Source organism: Rousettus aegyptiacus, unplaced genomic scaffold (genome assembly GCF_014176215.1).
Source record: "Rousettus aegyptiacus isolate mRouAeg1 unplaced genomic scaffold, mRouAeg1.p scaffold_m13_p_3, whole genome shotgun sequence".
Classification (NCBI taxonomy): domain Eukaryota; kingdom Metazoa; phylum Chordata; class Mammalia; order Chiroptera; family Pteropodidae; genus Rousettus; species Rousettus aegyptiacus.
In genome coordinates this window covers 34318330-34336972 of record NW_023416306.1, presented here as the reverse complement: position 1 = coordinate 34336972, position 18643 = coordinate 34318330, and positions in this window count along the sequence as shown.

The following is an 18643-nucleotide window of genomic DNA, read 5'->3' as shown; positions in this document are numbered from 1 at the left end:
CCTATTTCTAGCTCTCTATTTCCAGCCAGTGGCAGTTTGCAAATGTGTGAGTTCGTGTGGGTTGCCTCCATGAGCATTTAGGCTGTGCCTGTGGGCGGTGGGGGCAGAGCTAGAAGCCTTAGCAGATATCCCAGATGCCCAGGAGTGTAGGGGGGAAGGAACAGTTTTTGTAGGTCCTAATTGTCCTCCCAGGAACCAGCCTGCAAACTGATCTGCCAAAGATCCCTCATTGCTGACCCCAGTCCTGCCAGCCTTGGCCAGCAGTTTTTTCCAGGTCTCCACAGAGGCCGGTGTTGACTTGTAGAGGGTCCACATTCCATTTTTCTCAATTAATTAAAAAAAAATTCTAGCTTTATTGCGATATAATTGACATATAACTTGTGTAAGTTTAAGGCATGCAATGATTTGACAGACGTATATATTGTGGAATATGTATCATAATGAGGTTAGTTAGCACATTCTTCCTCTCACACAATTACTATTTTGTTGTTATTGTTGTTATGGTGAGAACATTAAAGCTTTACTATCACAGCAACTTTGAAGCATAAAATACAATATTGTTAACTACATCCCATATTCTGGTTCGATCTGCTTTCACTTGCATCTGCACTGGAGTGGACCGAGGATCTCTGTGGTGACAGTTCCTGAATGGGACAGAAAGGGGAAAACAACACAATGATGTTTCACTCAGGCAGGGCAGGAAACATCTTTACTGTATCTTCACTGGATTCGATTTTCACTGAGGAGTTGCGTTTTCTGCCAGCTTTTCATTTAGGTCGTGGGGAAACATCAGAGCGTAGTTGAAACTCTGGCAGCCAGAGATGGTTGCTAGGAAGCTAGAATTGAGGATATGTCATTGCACATTCATACAAAGGGGGACATGAACCCTCAGATGGCTCTTCATGGCCTCTACTAAAACCTGATCCACAATTATCAGGTCACACAAGGTAAGTGCCAGCCTGGCTGTAGGACTCGGAAGTTAATACATTTAATTTGTTGGCATATTCTTTCTGCCAGGAGCAAATTTAGTGGAGAGCAGTAGGTGCTGTATTTCTAACTCCTTGGAGAATGGCCCTTTATAATAGTTGACGTGCAAAAGTTCAGATGGGACATATTGCACTTCGCACTGCTGTCATAAAGCAAACAGAAAAAACCCTTCTCCCTTCCCCCTTCTGTGAAAAAACTACACATTAGTCTCACCTCTGATTAGATCTGATTAGATCTGGAGGAATGACCCATCGCCTGGGCAAGTGATCCTTATACTCACCTGCTTCTCCTGGGTCCCTGCTTCTGATTGTAATTCATTTTTCTCTGACACATGTTGTTTTGTATTTCTGATTAGACTAAGGTGAAAAATAGGGCGGCAGCTAATTTATTGATACAATTTGCTCATGTAATCTATGCTGTTGGAGATTCTGAAGTGCATTCGGAGGCATTATCCTTCTAATTATGGATTTTCACAAGCTCCTTTGATGTGTAGATGAACAGTCAGCCTCTGAACGGGGGCGGGGGAGGGGGGTAGGCTGGGGGTGGGAACCTCTATCTAAGGGGTTATAGTGTGGTGGAGGTGAAACTATTATGCCTGCAGAAAGACTGGTACATTTAAACAGTTGTGATCTAGCTTTTTCCTGAGCAGATATCAGGGAAGCTACAAAACGCTTGCAAGTCTACAAAGTGCTCTACACATAAATAAAACCTATTCATTAAATCGGGTATAGGAAATTTGTCCAGGGAAAGTCTAGTCTTAATAATACTGTGTTCTTATTTTTCAGCCTGCCAGCAGAGTATAGCTCAGGCTCCCCTAAATTTTGCCTCTGTGTGTGTGAGCACAACTGGAGAGGTAGTAAGTAGTGTTCTCAAGAGGAGAAAAATGTGAGAGCATGGAGCTTTCTCATGCTACATTTTTTCTCATCTTTCCATCTCAAGGCACATCTACAGACTCTGTGGTGGTAAAATCAACAGATAAAAGCTCTTTTCTAACATTAGTGGGTTGCTGCAAGGCAAGTTGTGAGCTTACACTGGACTCCTTATTCTAAGGAATAATGTCTGAGGCATTTTCCTGGACGGCGGAGTTGAGGGATCCTTACAGAGAAAAGCTCAGTGGACTTTCTTCCCACCTTCCTGGGCAAATACACAGGGCCACCATGTCACCTCATGCTTGCGATAGCTTAAGGCTACTTGCAATTCTGCTCACGGTCCATCCCTTTGCCAGGTGTACCCCTAAGTGCATACTTGGGACTATGGCATTGTACTTGGCATTCAAAGCCCTCCAGGAATGGCTGCAACTCTCTTCTATAAACTCATTTGGTTCTATGCCCCCTGTGTTGCAAGCCGATTAAATGACTCCCTTTCCCCAACTCAGCCCCATGCTCCCCAGCCCTGTGTCATTGTTCATATCTGCCATGTTTCAGGATGCCTCTCTTTTCTACCTCCATGTGCCCACATACCACACACTCTTTCAGGTTGAATGCATATATCACCTCTCCACAAAGTCATGCCCCATTTCCTTTCACCTCAATCTTACCTCCTCTAAACAATGTTCCTTCCTCTCTCATGACAAATCTCTTCTTCTCTTTCAGTAATTATTGACGTTCATGTCTCATATCTCCAGCTAGACTGTAAGTTTCTTGAGGGTAGGAGTCCATGTGAAATTCATCTGCCCCTTGAGTGACATCCTTCACAGAACAGGTCACTATTTGTTGAATAAATGAATGAACACAGCATTAATCAGAAGCCATTGAGATGAACACTCTTGGAGGTCACTCATTTGTCAAAGTGAGTTCAGGGATCCTTTACTTGGGGTAGAGACAAGAGGTTGTTGAAAATGTGGATTCATGGATCCTACTAAGATCTATCCAGTCAGAAATAGATATTAGTAGAGTCTGGGGGAGGCGAGGCCTGGGAATCTGTGTTTTAAATAAAATCTCTGAGAAGTCTGATGTTTGAGAGCCTTTAGGGACTTATAAGATATGTCAACCCAGATGGAGTTAGGTCCCCTAGGATAAGGATCTAGAGTGTGATGGCTGGGGGGCTGAGCAATTCTAGTCCACTGATGTGTCTGAGAGGGCATTTGAATCAGCACTGAAGCTGGGAAAGGCAAGCTGTGGTGAATTTTGGTTATGATTTGTAGGGAGCCTGTCCTCTAATGCAGAGAATCCTGCTAAGTCAGGGAGAAGAATATATCCTGGGCAGACAGTTTAATGTGTGTGTGCCCATCAGCCGAAGTGCTGTCAAGGATTGGCTCCATCTCAGAAGGAGAACCGTGGCAGAAAATTCAAAAGGTCACTGGTTTAATGAACAGATTTGAGTGTTTACTTATTAGTAAAGAAAATTTATCTTAAGCTAGTGAAGCAACTGCAGAAAATCATCCAGTCTTTAGACCTCAAGGTAGGAAAGAACCTCAACTGGGATGCAAAAGAAAACACATAGCGTCCAAGTGAATATTTTAAATGCTTATAAAACTTTAACGGAAAATGGATTTCTGTAGACGTTAGTTACTATGGCCAGTGGGTAACTACGAAAATAATCTATTCTTCCCTACTGCTTTTTCCAGGTGATTTTAACTGAGCATAAAACCCATCAAGAAAAAGAAAAAGAAAAAGGAGCATCCCTAGCTACATAGGGAGAAAAGCAGATAAAAAGAAAGGCACTTCACCCTTTACATTAAAAGCTTTTTCCCAAGGAAAAGTAGGGTGGTGGTCACGGGTGTCAAAAAAGGTAAAGAGGCACAAGTACTTTAAAAACGATGTGTTACTGGGCTGCTGCTAATATTTAGAGAGACGGAATTATATGAGTTGAGTTGGAGAGAAAATGGCTGAAGATTCTATTTTCAGCTTTTCAACAGGCCAGAGGCAGCTAATGAGGGTTGTCGGCAGGGTGGCAGGCAAGACACCAGCTGCACTGGTTGTACAAGCTTCTTGTGCTAAAAGCAGTTACTAGAGGAGCCTTTCCTGAGTTGAAGCAGTAGGTAGAGCAGCCTGTAGGATCCATTTTCCTAAATACTGTGCTCTTCTTTTTTCTTTACATTTTCAACTTGGTGTCCATTAGGAGGAAATTTACCTGGTTGGACCGGTTAGCCAGAGTTACTGAGTTTCTATTTGGCCTAAGGCTGTGTATCTACCAGCCATGGAAAGAACTCCCTTTTAGCTTCCAGCACTGAGGAGTCTACTGCAGTCCGATGTCCACCGAGCGGTTCCAGGAGTCTTCTCAGTCTTTTTTTCTATATGGTAGAAAGATGGAATGGCTTATTGGAGCTGCCCTAAGAGTGTCACTTTAACTAGACTCTAAATCTGTCCATGTGTGCTCCAGGCCAAATCTTGGCTCTGTGTGTGCGTGCGTGCGTGCGTGCGTGCGTGCGTGTATGTGTGTGCATGCTACTCTGGGCATGTGGTATTTCTCTCTTTCTCACAACCTGGGCCAATTTGCCTTATCCAGGTTAATTGCACATCTTTGTTATCAGTCTGGAAATGAGGCCATCCTGGCAGTCTCAGACAGAGAGCCACCTTGGCTCTGAGTTATTGCACAAATATTTTGCTCAGGGGCACAGAAGCAAACATTTTCAGAAGCATCTTTTTTTCTGAGCTTTTCCAGTTGTACTTGCTTATAGAATTGACAAGTTCTGTTTTTTCCCCCCTGCTGTGTTAAATATTGTGCCACTCTTATCTTGAAAAAAGCAAGCAATACGACATGTACCATACATGGCTAACAAGAACACTAGATCACCTCTGGGTCCCTGTCCCTTGTTCCCACTGCTGGTGGGCGCCTGATGGTACAAGTGCACAAGAGGGCCCCATTCAATGTCCCTTTTATAGAAGTGAATTCGGAAACTATAGTTCAACAAGCAACCTCCCTGTATGGAGTCATTGCCCTCAGGATGGAGAGTGAGACTAAAATAGGTAGGTGGGCAGGTGGGATCAGGCCTCTGCTGTTGCTTATTTGCTGTGGCAAAACCCAGCCCATGGGTTTGCAGCCGAAGCAGGTGCTTAGATCAGGCCCCTCTGGAGAGGATTAAATTCACTTCTTGTTTCTGAAGAACTTGCACTTGTGAGCCTGGCATTGTCACTTTGACTGATGAGTGTTAAAAGAGGAACCAGAATCCTGGATGATCTCCTGTGAACAGCTCTTCAGGAAAAACAGTTACAACACCCAGCACTCACTTCACCACTTGTTTAGTCTCACCCAAGTCCCTGAGACTGGTGAGTTTACACCAGGCTTCATTAATGTCTGTCAATTACTTTGGAATGTGGAGAGCACATTAGATCCTTTGGATCTAATTTCCAATGTACAGAGAACATGGTGATGGAGAAATAAGTTGAATGACAAACAGCCTAAAGAAGCAACAAGGAAAATAAATCCAGGGGAATCCAGAGGAGAGGACTTCAACCCAACAATTGGCCTGCTCTCTTCAGGGACCCAGTGCTGTGCAATTAAGATGTCTTTATTTTGAAATCAGAAACACACATGTTCAATAGACTAGTGGTTATCAGGGGGTAGGGAGGAGAGGAGAGGGGGGAGTTAGGCAGGGAAAAAATTAATTAAAATCATTTCTTCAATAAAAATTAAAAATAAAAAATAAGTAAAAATAAATTTAAAAATTTCTCTATGGGTTTGAATGTTACGTCAACAACGTAGGGACTATTCTATTTAATTTTCTTTGTGAAAATTAATAAACAAAAACTTCATTTAAAATAAAACTAGGCACTAGAAGAGAGAAAAAAAGAAACACACGTTAGTAATACCTGAAGGTTTTTCCTGGCATCCTTCATGAAGGTGAATTTTTTCCACTAGATGAACCATATGGTCCAATTTATAATCCACAGGGGAAATCGTCCCAATGACTATAAGCAACTTGGTTTTATCCAAAAATGTTATTATCTGCCTTGATCACCCAATTTTCCCCCAGAAGTTGATTCTGCAAGTTTTCTAGAAACAACCACACCCTCACATGTACGAGGTTTATTCTGGGGTAGAGATTTGGCAGAACAGGCTAACGCTCTGAAGGCAAATCCAAAGAAGAGTTAATATTTGAGCTGCTGCAGTGTCTCTGACACAAATATGCAGCTTCCCCAAGTGCCTGTTTTGGAGGACACGGGGCTCATTTAGGAAGCTCTGGATGTGTTTCTTTTAACATCAGATACATTACTTTATCATCACACCTTGTGAGACAGGGCTCGGGGTCTCCAGAGTCCAGGGAAGGGCATGTTGTTCCTTCTGTCTGAATTTTATTCAATTTCATATCCTGGTTGAGTGGCTGTGACCTGGCAAGTTCCTTCTCAGGTTCTGGAGAGTCTTAGCCCTGTGTCATCTGGGATTTTTAAAATTTTTTATTTTAGGGGCTTTACTATTGTAGTAATCATGATGCTTCTCCAATAGGTTTTGTCCTAACTGCTATTGAGGTTCTTTTTATAGGTCACATAAAATTCTTATTGTTAATGAAGATGTTTTGAGAGGGTCCACCTATGGTCTATGATCATTGAACATGACTCACCAATGAGTTAATTAAATGGAGAGTGGTCTTACATCATATTGATTTTCTTTTTGCCAGTCATTTGCATGACTCTCATTTTCAGGTTGTAATTTCGGTGTAATCAAAACCGCACTGCTTAAAATTATGTAATGACTTACATTCACCTCAGGTACTACTGCTCATTTACTCCAGCCTACCAAAATTGGTTTAATCTTCTTCAGTGTTATTGTTAGGAAGGTGGGTAAACAGCATTGGCTATTAATGCTCATGCACCTGCTGATTAGGTAGTTTTATGGATGTTTTTGGGTTTACTTATCTGATGTTTGCTAAAATGGTCAGGTGGGCTCTGCCTTGGAGTCAGGGACCTATATTTTGCTTTTCTGACTACACAGTGGATACACAGGATTCTAGTTCACCCCTTCAGGTGAAAAGTTACAGCTGCTATGGGTCATGTCCTGTGGTGACCTGAGAAAATTACCCGAATTAGTGATTCTCAATTTTATTCTCCTCTGAAGCCACGCTAGAGGGATGATGTGAGTTTCACACACTCATAGTAGTAAGATCCATTCACCACCGACTGCTACATAATGAGAGTAAAGCTTTGAGCAAACTAGCTGCCATTCCTTCCTTGATTCACAGAACTGCTGGTTTGTATGATGCCAGCCTTCTTCCAAAACACTCTGTAGCTAGTGCCTCAAGATATCTAAGACAGATGTGCTGTTTTTTCCTTAATGGAGATGGACACTTCAATCTTTTACTTTTCATTCCATGCATAGGGCATTCGTTGAATACCCACTTGTCACACAGTACCAATCACATTTCATTCTTTATGTCTCATCCTCACCATAAAGCCAACAGGTAGGCATTATTATCCTTATTGTACACATGTAAGTGCTATTGAATTTCTAATACAGAGCCAGCCGAACAGCTAGAATCACATAGTACACTACTGGACTGGTATTCTCTTTCCTTGCTAGTGGTTTTCTGTTCTATAGGGTAAAGGAAAATCATGAGTTCCCTGACATAATTAAATAAAAGGTCAAAATTAATCCCATCTATCCTGAAAGTCAGCAACGAAAGTTCAGGTGTCAGTTCTGAAATGACTTTCTGTGTTATCTTAGGCAAGTTATTTAACTTCTGGCAATACTAGTTTCTTCCTTGGGAAAGTGAGGGCATTAAAGCAGATCATCTTCCAGTTACCATCTGACTCTAAAACACTATGAGTCTATGTAGAACTTTGTATGTCATTAGGTTATATCTAGATTATTCTATAATCCTTAAACATTCATTTTTTGTAAGGAGTAAAAGAGAGACGATAACTAAGAAAAAGGTAGGTTGGTAGGAAAATACAGGTTTTAAAATGTTTATGGTAATTGAATTATATAGAAATAATTTAGATTTGACTATTTTATAATAATATTTTTATCTTTATAAGAAAATATTGTAATAAAAGTGTTCTGGAGATTCTGGAAGGTTGCTCCTGACACCAAAAGTTTCTCAATTCCTTTATACGTTTTAAAATTGGAATTCATGCAAATAGAAGTAGTCATTTGTGTTGGTATATGTTCATGGTCATCTCAAGGTTTCTTTTTATAGGTGAAGATTGATGAGGTGCCTATTGTACTGTCTTGAGCAAGATCTGAGAATTCAGGCAGAAGAATGTCATTTGCACACTTTTTGGCACTAGTTTAGGTTTAGGGCTGATGGCAATTGGAATATTTCATTTTTGTCATCTTGGGCCCTGGTCTCTGATTTGATCCAGTGTGAAGTTGGGGCTTGAGCAAAGATTTGTTCCACAGTGGGATTTGGACTTGAGCGCACTTGCTGGTGGCATCCTGCCACCTTGTGGCCAGCCTGTGGACTTCAGCATTGTGCACTGTCCCCTAAGTACGCAGGCTACCCTAGGCTGAGGCCCAGTTGAGAAGCAATATGTGACAGACATTTCTAGGCTTTGAGATTCCAAGTACGATTCTGTGCGTTCTGTTCATTAGAGTCCTGATGATCATCAAATGTTTGCATTGTGCCCTAGCCTGGACCCAAAGAAGAGTCAGTAATCCTTTCATTCTTTAATAAGAATGCTCCCATAACTGATGAGATGGCAGAAATAGAGAAAAATTAAGTGCTGAGACTGTCTGATCTTGGTTCTGCTCCTGAATGGGTTCTTGCTTCAGGTAAGCCCCAGATCTGGAATTGAGAGGCCAGGTTCTTCTTGGTTCTGCAGATAAAACTGTTCGTTTTGGGGATGACCAACTTACACTTCTGTCCTTAACTAATAAGTTACAGCGTTCTACCAGGGTTGCTACATGTCTGTTACTGCATATCACAACAGCTGTCCGGAAGTTACTATTTTTATCTTCATTTTATAGAATTACTGAGGTTCAGAGACATTAAATAACCTGGTCCAAGGTCACCCAGGTGGTGTGTGATAGAACTGAGACCCAAAACTAAGTAATGAGAGTCCCCACTAAGAACCCTTGTGCCCTGTGTCTGTGAAATGAAGTAATAACACCTACTTTATTACATACAAAGAAGATATAAGGTCAAAGGTGATGATAATGAAATGAAAGGTTTTTTGTTGTTGTTGTTGTTATGAAAGAGATCTACCCAGATGTTGGTTGATGTTTTTAAAAATTATCATTATTACGATGATTATGCATGCTGTTGAGATTATTGCTAATGGCAAGTGAAGCTTTTCTATTTCCTAAATGGAAGAGAAAAATGACTTCATGGAGAGAAATATCCAGATTGATTTAAAAGTTATTTGTAGTTGTTATTATTCATGTTCTATAACCTTTTTCCAATTTGCTGTGCAGTTTCAAATGAAGTTGATTCTAATTAGAGATTCCATTTGTGGGAAATGAATTTGTTTGTGAATTCAATATATAAATGAAAAGGTAGCTTTTGACCATTGGGGGTAACAACTAGACCAGTATGATAAAGTTTTGAGATTTTGGCCTGTAGCTAGGTGAATTGGATAGTTCATTTAATTAAAGGAAGAGAAAAAAAGATCTTCAGTCATTCTAAAGGATAAAGAAGATTTCATTTTGTGTTCTGTGTTGGTGGGACTTAAGAAACTTGGAGTGACTGGGTGGTATGCAGATACACACTCACCTCTCTACTTTACCAAGGTAATGCAGTATTTTCATCATGAAAATAAGTAATGCTTAGGTAAAACCAAACAAACAAAAAGCAACGTACCTGTCTTTAGTCAAAGCCAATGTTGGATTACAGGGAAGTATATCTGAACAAAACCTAGCCATAAAGTATAAAGGGACCATATTGAAGGCATAGTATATAATTATTTGGTTTAGGTAGTACGTATTTACCATTCATTTCCCACGCACTGCTCTCACAAATCATTCTTTAAACAGGATAAATCCAGAAAGAGACCCAGGTTTGACTAGCAAGTCTTTGGAGGGTAAGATCCTGCTTGATATGCAGTAGAATCAATGAGGCAGGCATGAGGACTACCAGTAAGCCTCACATTAGAGATTTTGAGAACATATTTCTTTGTGGCTTCGGGGATTACTGCTTTGCTGCCCCTGGTAAAGGAATGGTGTGTTAGAAACCATTTGGGTTTATTTTATGAGATATAAATTGCTGACAGTCACCACTTTATAGTCACAGTTGGAACATATGACCCATAAAGTAAATATTTACATTTTTGTTCCATGTGTTTTATGGGTAAGTGCTTTACATAGCTGAATTTTACTTGTTATTTATCTGTATTATATATTTGGAGATATGCAGGAACTAGATGTAGAAAAATCTGACACTGAGTTCCTCCCCTACACACCACACACACACACATACAAGTTTTGAAGGAGAAAATAAGTAATAAAAATAAAGGTTGACCAGAGTATGTGGAAAGGAGGACATATCAGTTCTGCTCATTTCTCATTAATGGTGTTGCTTGTGGTAGCAACTTGGATATATATTGAGCTGGCTTTTTAAACCACCTTCTTATCCTCCTAAGTTCTACCTAGCTAGTATTTGTGGGGGATGGGAGAGGAAACATTCAATCTAGTATATTACATAAACTGGTACACAGGGCAATTTCAACTTATCTACACTTTGATTCTCCCGGCCTATATTGAAGATCGTTGTGAAACACATCGTTTATTTTGTAAGGAAGTTGTTGCAGTCATTGTTGAATTGTATTACATGATGGATATCCTCTTTATAAAGACTCAGGATAAATTAATTTGTCCATAACCTCAGGAACAGTTGTATTTTTCCTGGCCAATTCAAAAAAATAAACCTATGACACTGAGAATTGTGTCCTTAAGAGATTAATCACTAGAAAGCTTGAAACTAAATTTGCAACTCATGCATGGCAAATATAAAAACTTTATGTATGTATTTTTGTGTTTACTTCTGACTCTTAGTATGTTTCTCTTTTTTTCTCATTTATATTAGTAGCAAGGATTAGGTTCGGCTCTGAGGAATGGAAAACCTAAAATACTAGTGGCTCAAACAAGATGAAAGCTTCATTTTCCCTGAGGTAAAATTCTGGGTAGGTGGTCCAAGTTCAGCATGGCAACTCCATGATCGTCAGGAACCCAGATTTCGAATGTATTGCTCTGGCATCCTCAACACACACCTTCCAATTCATGGTACAATGTGGCTGTGGCTGCTCTCGCCATCAAGTCTGCATCCAGTCAGCAGGAAGGAGAATAGGAGAGAAAAGGAATACAAACCAATCCTTCTTTTTAAATATACTTACTAGAAGTTGCACAAACAACTTTCATTTATGTCCCATTGATCATAGCTTAATCACATGGTTCACCTAGCTGTAAAGACAACTGGGAAATGGGGGTAGCCAAAGTTTAGCTAAAGATGAGGCATATTGGTACTGAGAAGGAAAGGGAGATGGGAAACAAGTAGCAGACTGTAGTACATCTATTTGTAATTTAGATTGTTTAATGGATCTTTGTGAATAACTTTAAAGTCTCTCCATACTGAGGAACGGGTAGTTTCAAGTAAATGAGATTTTGCCATGAGATTTTCAAGTTATTTTGCTACAGTGGAGCAGTATTTTTCAAACTTTAGTGTGCCGAAGACCTTAGGAACATTGTTTAAACTAGAGTTACCTGGGCCCTGTCCACAGAGATTCTAATTCCATCGTTTAGGCACATCATTTTGACAAGTACCGGACTAGAAGATGCCGATTGCCCAAAGTCATACATTTCTAAACGGAGTTCGTTATACTTCCCTTCAAAAAAGAACATGAACAAGTCATTTAAAAAAATACAGAATTTACTTTAAATACTAAATTGTCTAAATTTCTGAAGGATCCAGCAGTTTTTCTCACCCTCGCAATCTATTTTGTGAAGCGTGGCCCTCAGACCAAATGAGCACAATTAAATTCTTGCCCAAATGTTAATGATTTGATGAGAAGCTTTTATCACTCTCTTGTAGCTCTGGGCACCTGAAATGCCAGGCACCAATGGGCATTGGGAAAACATCCTTAGGTCCCTCCTCACCATGGACACTGATCCCTGTCTGTCAGTTTCCAGGTTGGTCACTCTACAGAGTCCTTGTGTCATAGCAACAGGAGAAAGCTGCAGTTGACTTTGTCTGCCCAAATGCCCTTGAAACAGGGCTTTCAGTCCCAAGCCCTGATTTCTTTTCTGCAGTTTCCCGATGTGAAGCTCTTTGGACTCTGGGAGTTGGGGCCTTGAGAGAAACTTGGTGGGAGGAGGGATTCTGGGACATAAGCGATATTAGTGGCAGGTGTGTGTAAATCGGAGCTGTCAGCTGGACCAGCAGGAAATAAGAAGTATAAATCTTAGGGGAAGGGAGTGAATCACATTCACAAAGACAGCTTGAAATTTAGGCCAGGAGGTGAATTATAAGTTCTTCACCCTACAGGAACTATCTAGACACAAGGAAAATTAATCATCTTTTGCTTTTGAGTGTTTGTGGGGGGTTATGGTAAAATTAAGACTTGAGGGAAAGAGGGATGGTAGCCTTGAGTTTTCTCGACATTTTAACTATAAAAAAATTTTAAACATACAGCAAACTTGAAAGAATTTTATAGTGAAACATAGTACTTGGATTCTACTATTAACATTTTATTGTACCTACTTTATTTCATTTATTCATCTTTATATATCTTTCTATTCCTCCATCAATATATCTTATTTTTTTGGATAGCTTTGATGTTAATATTCTGATTGTTGTTTTCTTCTTTCTTTCCAATGCTGGCACTTATTACCCCCTTTTATTTGTCCTCATCCACCCGTAACCATCATCTTCAATGATTACAATAATGAACATGATGTTAGTAACAACACTAATTACCATTTATTGAACTTACACTATATGACAAGATAACGCTAGCCACTTTTCTTAATTAATATTTCCTTATTTGTCTGAATGAGGAGGTAAAATTATCCCTTTTTTAATGATAAGGAAATGTAGTCTTAGAGATGAGTGACTAAACTAGGATTCAAATCTGGTCTCATCTGACATTTTGCCTTGGCAAGCCAGTTTCAATGAGGAGCAGAGAACAACCCTTTAAATTTCCTTTCAAACTGGATTAGTGAAAAAATTCACTAAAATCATCTCAAACGTATCATCAAGATAATTGATAATATAATTTCTTCATGTAAAGAAGTCTTTAGTTCAGATATAATGGAAAGGTTAATCTTTTAATGATCATTATCTGTGAACCCTCTGGGTATCTGCATTTCTTTGCACAAGAGTGAAGTAGGCGATACTTCTCTTTATCATCATTGCTGAAATTCACTGATTCTTTTTTATGGGCCAAGCATTCCACACTAAGTTAATTCTTAAGGCTAATTTTCTGAGGGTAGATACTATAATCTTCATTTTAGAAATCACGGGGGGTGGGAAAAGATCTTTTCCTTCGCCCTCTTAGGTTCTGTGACTAGGGCCCACAGATTAAACTAACAGAAGGTAGATTAACAAGAGAAACAGTTTATATCACTTATATGTGGAGGCTTCACAAGAAAAAGAAGTGAAAACTCAAAGAAGTGTTTAGACTTCTTATATACTATTTTCATATACTATTTTCACAAAGAGTAATAAGTTATAAAATAACTAGAAAAAGGAAAGGGAGTAAATAATGGGAAGTAAATTGGCAGTAAATTGTGATTCAAGGGGCAGTAAATTGTGGGAGGGTGACTATATGGGGGAAACTAATGGAAGAACAGAGTTATTTAGTAAGATTTATTATACAGACCCAAGTTGGTGCCTTCTTCATTGATAAGAGTTGCTTCCAGTGATTGAGTTGTCCTCTTGCTCCTTGTACAAATGGAAATTTTTGCTCTGCTTTTAGAGAGAAAGAAGGAAGGCAGAGAGTTAATTGCTTTCAGCTCAGAACAATTCTTATAACAATGTGTCATCTTTTGGGGTAGCTTACTTTGATCCCCTTCAAGATCAAAGAATTGATCCTCACTGGAGCAGACAGATCGGTGGAACTGAACAGAAAATTCATGTATATGCCAATATGTGGAGCTTTGGTTTGTAATATAAGTGGCATCTCAAGTAAATGGGGAAAATTGAAACTACCAGTGTTCAATAAATGATGTTGGGAAAACTTCTACAGGGCAAAAATGCAGCACTAAAAAGTGAAAATACAAATGATAATATGTGGGAAATATTTGCAATTTATATCAGAGACAAAGAGTTACACTCCCTAATAGGTAAATAGCACCTACAAATATCTGAGGAAAAGATAACTTACCCAATAGAGAAAATGGATGAAAGATAAGAATAGACTATTTCTAGAAGAAATGTAAATGGTTCTTAAATATTCAAAAACGATACTCAACCTCATTAAACAAGAAAAATGTAAATTAAAACAACACCGAGATGCCATTTTCTTTGCATTTTGCAAAAATCCAAAAGTTAATAAAATACTGCTCTCTGTGTGTTTGGCTGGTGAGAATATCAGTCTAATCTCCTCGGAGAGAAATTTGTCAATATCTTTCAAAATTATAAATGTACATGCCCCAAGTTTTAACAATTTCATTTCTAGAAATTTCTCCTACAAGTATACTCACATGTGTGAAATGACAAATGTAGAGGGTATTTACCGCAGCTTTTTTTTTTTTTTTTACAGTACGTGATATAACAAGTAGAAGACTACGAAATAAATTATAGTAAATCCATATGACATGTACAAAAGAATGACATCTTTGTGTAGTGAGTTTGAAAGAGCCCTAGAATCTATCATGAAGTGAAAAAGGGCTGGGTACAGAACAGTGTGTACAGTGTGCTGCCACTTGTGAATCAGGGTACAGGGAGCTGACCTCCTCTCCCTGCAAAGGAGAACACGTGCTGCTCTCTCGGGCAGCGTGAGGAGATACGACAAGATCAAGCTCTAGATCTTGCTTTGGATGGTGAAGTTGCTGGCCCTCCCTTAACTAGGCGAACAGGCCCAGGTGCAGAGGGACTCATATAATGCTGGCTCCTCCCCTGCTGTCTGCATGTACTATATCCAACTGCACTGGTGGGAACCATATTTTTTTATTCTTTGTGGACTAAGACTTCTTTCCTTTTAGACAGGGTCTAAGAATAGTCAGGAGTTAGCATTCCAACTTACTTTTGTTCTGTTTATGCCTGACAAGTCTGTGTTGGCAGTATAAAAGCCCACTGTGGGGGTGGGGCGGAATGGAGAAACCACTTTGAGTTCCAGTTTTAGAACTAGAACATTCATCTTTAACCAGATGACGACAACCTGGTATGTCACTTACCAAGGGTTTTTACAAAGTGGATGTCGGTGGCTACTGCACAAGCCCAGGCTTGCTATCACGTTTCAACTACCTTCTCAGTTGCCAGTGGAATCTATAATTTCTACTGAAAGTATGTTGTTTATTCAAAGATCATTTGGCTTTGCCTTGAGGCTTAGCATAAGATAGGAAGCATTGGTTGGGAAATAAATTTCTATGTGTCTCTAGAATTTTTTAATGTCTTGCAAGGAACTAACTATGAATTTGTGCAAAGATTCGACAACAAGACTGTTTACTGCAGATGTGTTAATAACCATGAAAACTGGGAAACATCCATAATGGCCAATCATAGGAGGTAGGTAAAATTATAGTAGTTATATAATGGAATGCTTCGCGGCCATTTGAAAATGATGATGTAGGAAAATATTTAACGACATGCAAAAGTGTTCATTATCTATTAAGGGGAAAAAGCTGGCCTCAAAATGTATCACAATAATGATCACTGAATGGCTATACCTTACGGGTTATCAGTGCTTGTTGTATTTTTGTCATGGGATATGGGTAAAGTTTTTATTTCTCCTGAAGATTATGAATATTTTTCTACAACAAATATGATTGATTACTTTTGCAAGAAAGCATCTTATGAAAGCTTTTATGAGAAGAGGTAGAAACAAAAATGCCTTGAGTGCTTTTCCCAACCCAGTTGCAGCAGGCTAGCATAGGGGGTGACCTCCAACCGGAATCTCTGCCATGTCCTCCCAGGTCCATGTGGGCTTTGGCCAGATGCCGGGGGAACTATCTGGATCTTATTATTGATGTCTGGAAAGTAGCTGTGCTGTCCATCTGAGCAGAGGCACTTGTAAAAACCTATAACCTGAATAAAATTCCCATCAGGCATATTCCTGATATTACTGGTAGAAGGGAGGAGAGAGCATTTAAGAAATTCATTTTATCTTCAGGTCATCTAGAAGACAATTTTAGATGAAATTTTGATTGAATTGTTTCTGAATACTTCAGTAGCTTTTGAGAAAGAACTTTTTTGAGTGTCCAGCTGCAGCCTCCTATGAGCACATGGTGCTCATTTGAGAACACCAGGGTTTGTTGCTACGGAAACAGTAGTTAAGTCAGACTAACATGAGGACCTCTCCTGAGGCCCCAAGAACATACTGTTTCCTTCTATTTGGTTTCATTTGGCTTAAGTAGATGCAGAAACTCTTACTTTCTGGGTTACCTGTTTTTCATGGCCAGACATTGATGAATACATGGTCAAAGAGAGCAAATAATTCTCAGCTGTTTGAGATGTCCCTCTCATTCAGGGCGGGTTGACTTTTGATGGGTGAATCCTAATAAGAATTAATCTTCGTTTCACGCAAATACTTTTAAGAACTGGCCATCCCTTCCCCAAAATGGGATTAAATTTATTATGGCTCCTAAAGAACAAAATTTTCAGCTGATGGATGCTTCTGTACCTTGCAAGCTGCCGGAGCCAAAGTCTGTCATGGTACCATCAGCGCTCACCTCGCGTGTGTGCCAGGTTTTCCTACAGTATTTTCAAACTTCAAAGCATTTTCTAACATTTCTTGTATTTTTAAAAATTCATGTTCCTGCACTATAGCCCTATGAGGTCAAATGCTAATGTAACTCTTACTTTTATTGGAGCCTTAGAAAAGCCAAGTGATTTTTCTCAAAGCACAGTAAGTACAGTGAAAGTGCCATTATGTAGTGTATAGGAGCAGGCTAATCAACATTCTTTTCAACCAAGAGTGACCTTATGGTGCTCTAGCTTCCTTGTTACTGCTTTTTGAAGCTCAGTCACACTGATCTTCCAGTTTGTGGCCTGAGGGCAACAATTTTGAAAATCCTTGGGAAAAACAACATGTAAAGTAAAGAGACTCAGAAACATTATGAGGGAGAGAAAGGGTAATAAAAGCAAACCCCCATGCAGGTAAACCATGCCTTCTTCACCTTCTAGTTTATAATTCCTAAGCTTAAAATATTCTGAAACACCTAAGCAATGTATGGCAAATAGAAGTTTCTTTTAAAAGTAAATATGCCGCAAAAAACTGAAAACAACCTAAATGTCCATCAAGAGTAGAATGGACACAGAAATGGTGAAATAGTCATACAAGGAAATAATAATCACCAATATGAACAGAAGGACCCACTGGATAAAACTTACATACATCATGGTGAATGAGAAAAGCCAAAGTCAAAAGAAAATGCGCTATATGATTCCACTTACATAAGTTCTATCTGAACCACTTATCTGAACTAATCTGTAGGGGAAAGAAATCGATCAGACTAACCTGGTAGAATATGGGGGTGAGATTTCCTGGGAGGGCACCAGGGAACTTTCTAAAGTGAAGAAAATGTGCTCCATCTCTATTGGGGTGATTGTCGCATGGGTATATACATTTGTCAAAACTCGTCCAAGTCTACACTTAAAATCTGTGTATTTACCGTATGTAAATTATACCTCAGTGAAGAAAAAGTGTATTTTCTAGCTTTTCTCTGTGTGGCATTCTTCTAACTGCTGTACAGATTTAACTTACTTAATTTTCACAAAAACATGGGAGAGGTGATATGTTTATTTGTACTATATAGATGAGAAAACAAAGTGCTTACAAAAATATCTATGGGAATGGAGCTAGTGTCTGAGCCCAGGAGTTGAACTCTGGCTCCAGAATCAAACTCCCAGGCCTGCCAGAAGCAGCAACTGGCTAGTCGTTTTCCATTTCCTGTAAGAGCTTTTCCAAGTATCACAGCAGAACAATTGCTCATGTAAGCAGAAAGAATCTGGTTACTTAAATATGCCTGTTTATGTTGGGAGTTGGGATCCATTTAGCTTCCATGTAAACAACATTTCTAAATTGCAGACTGGCCTTGCAGATTATCAGGAAGGCCAGTCTCCTGAACATTGTTTGCTAATCACTGTACGACAACACAGCTAATGTAAGACAAGCAAAATTATGTGCCTGACATTGCCAAGAAATGTAAGGTGAAAGTGATTCAGGCATTAGGCTTAAAAGGAGACAATCCACTCCAGTTTGATAGTTATAACGTATTGTATTATCTATAGAGAACGATTATCAGTGACGCCAAAGTGTTAAGTGTGGCCAAATACAGGAGAATGAGATCGAGGTGACAGAAAATTTCTAGTTTCTCAATTATATACTTGCATATCATTTGCAATTTTTATGAGTATGCATTTTTTGATGAGATTTTTAACAGTGACCCAATTAACTGTTTCTGCTTATGTGACGGTTAGCCATTTTACAATATTCATTCATTCGTTGATTTATTCACTGAACAAACACCATATGTCTACTCGATGCCAGATACTAGATACTGAAGACACAGGATTTAGCAGTCTCGTGGTCAGTCATGCAGGCAAACAATTATGGAATGAGGTAGGTACTGTACAGTTGAAGGGATTTTGATTAGATCAGGAAATACTGCCCCAACTCTGCTTTTA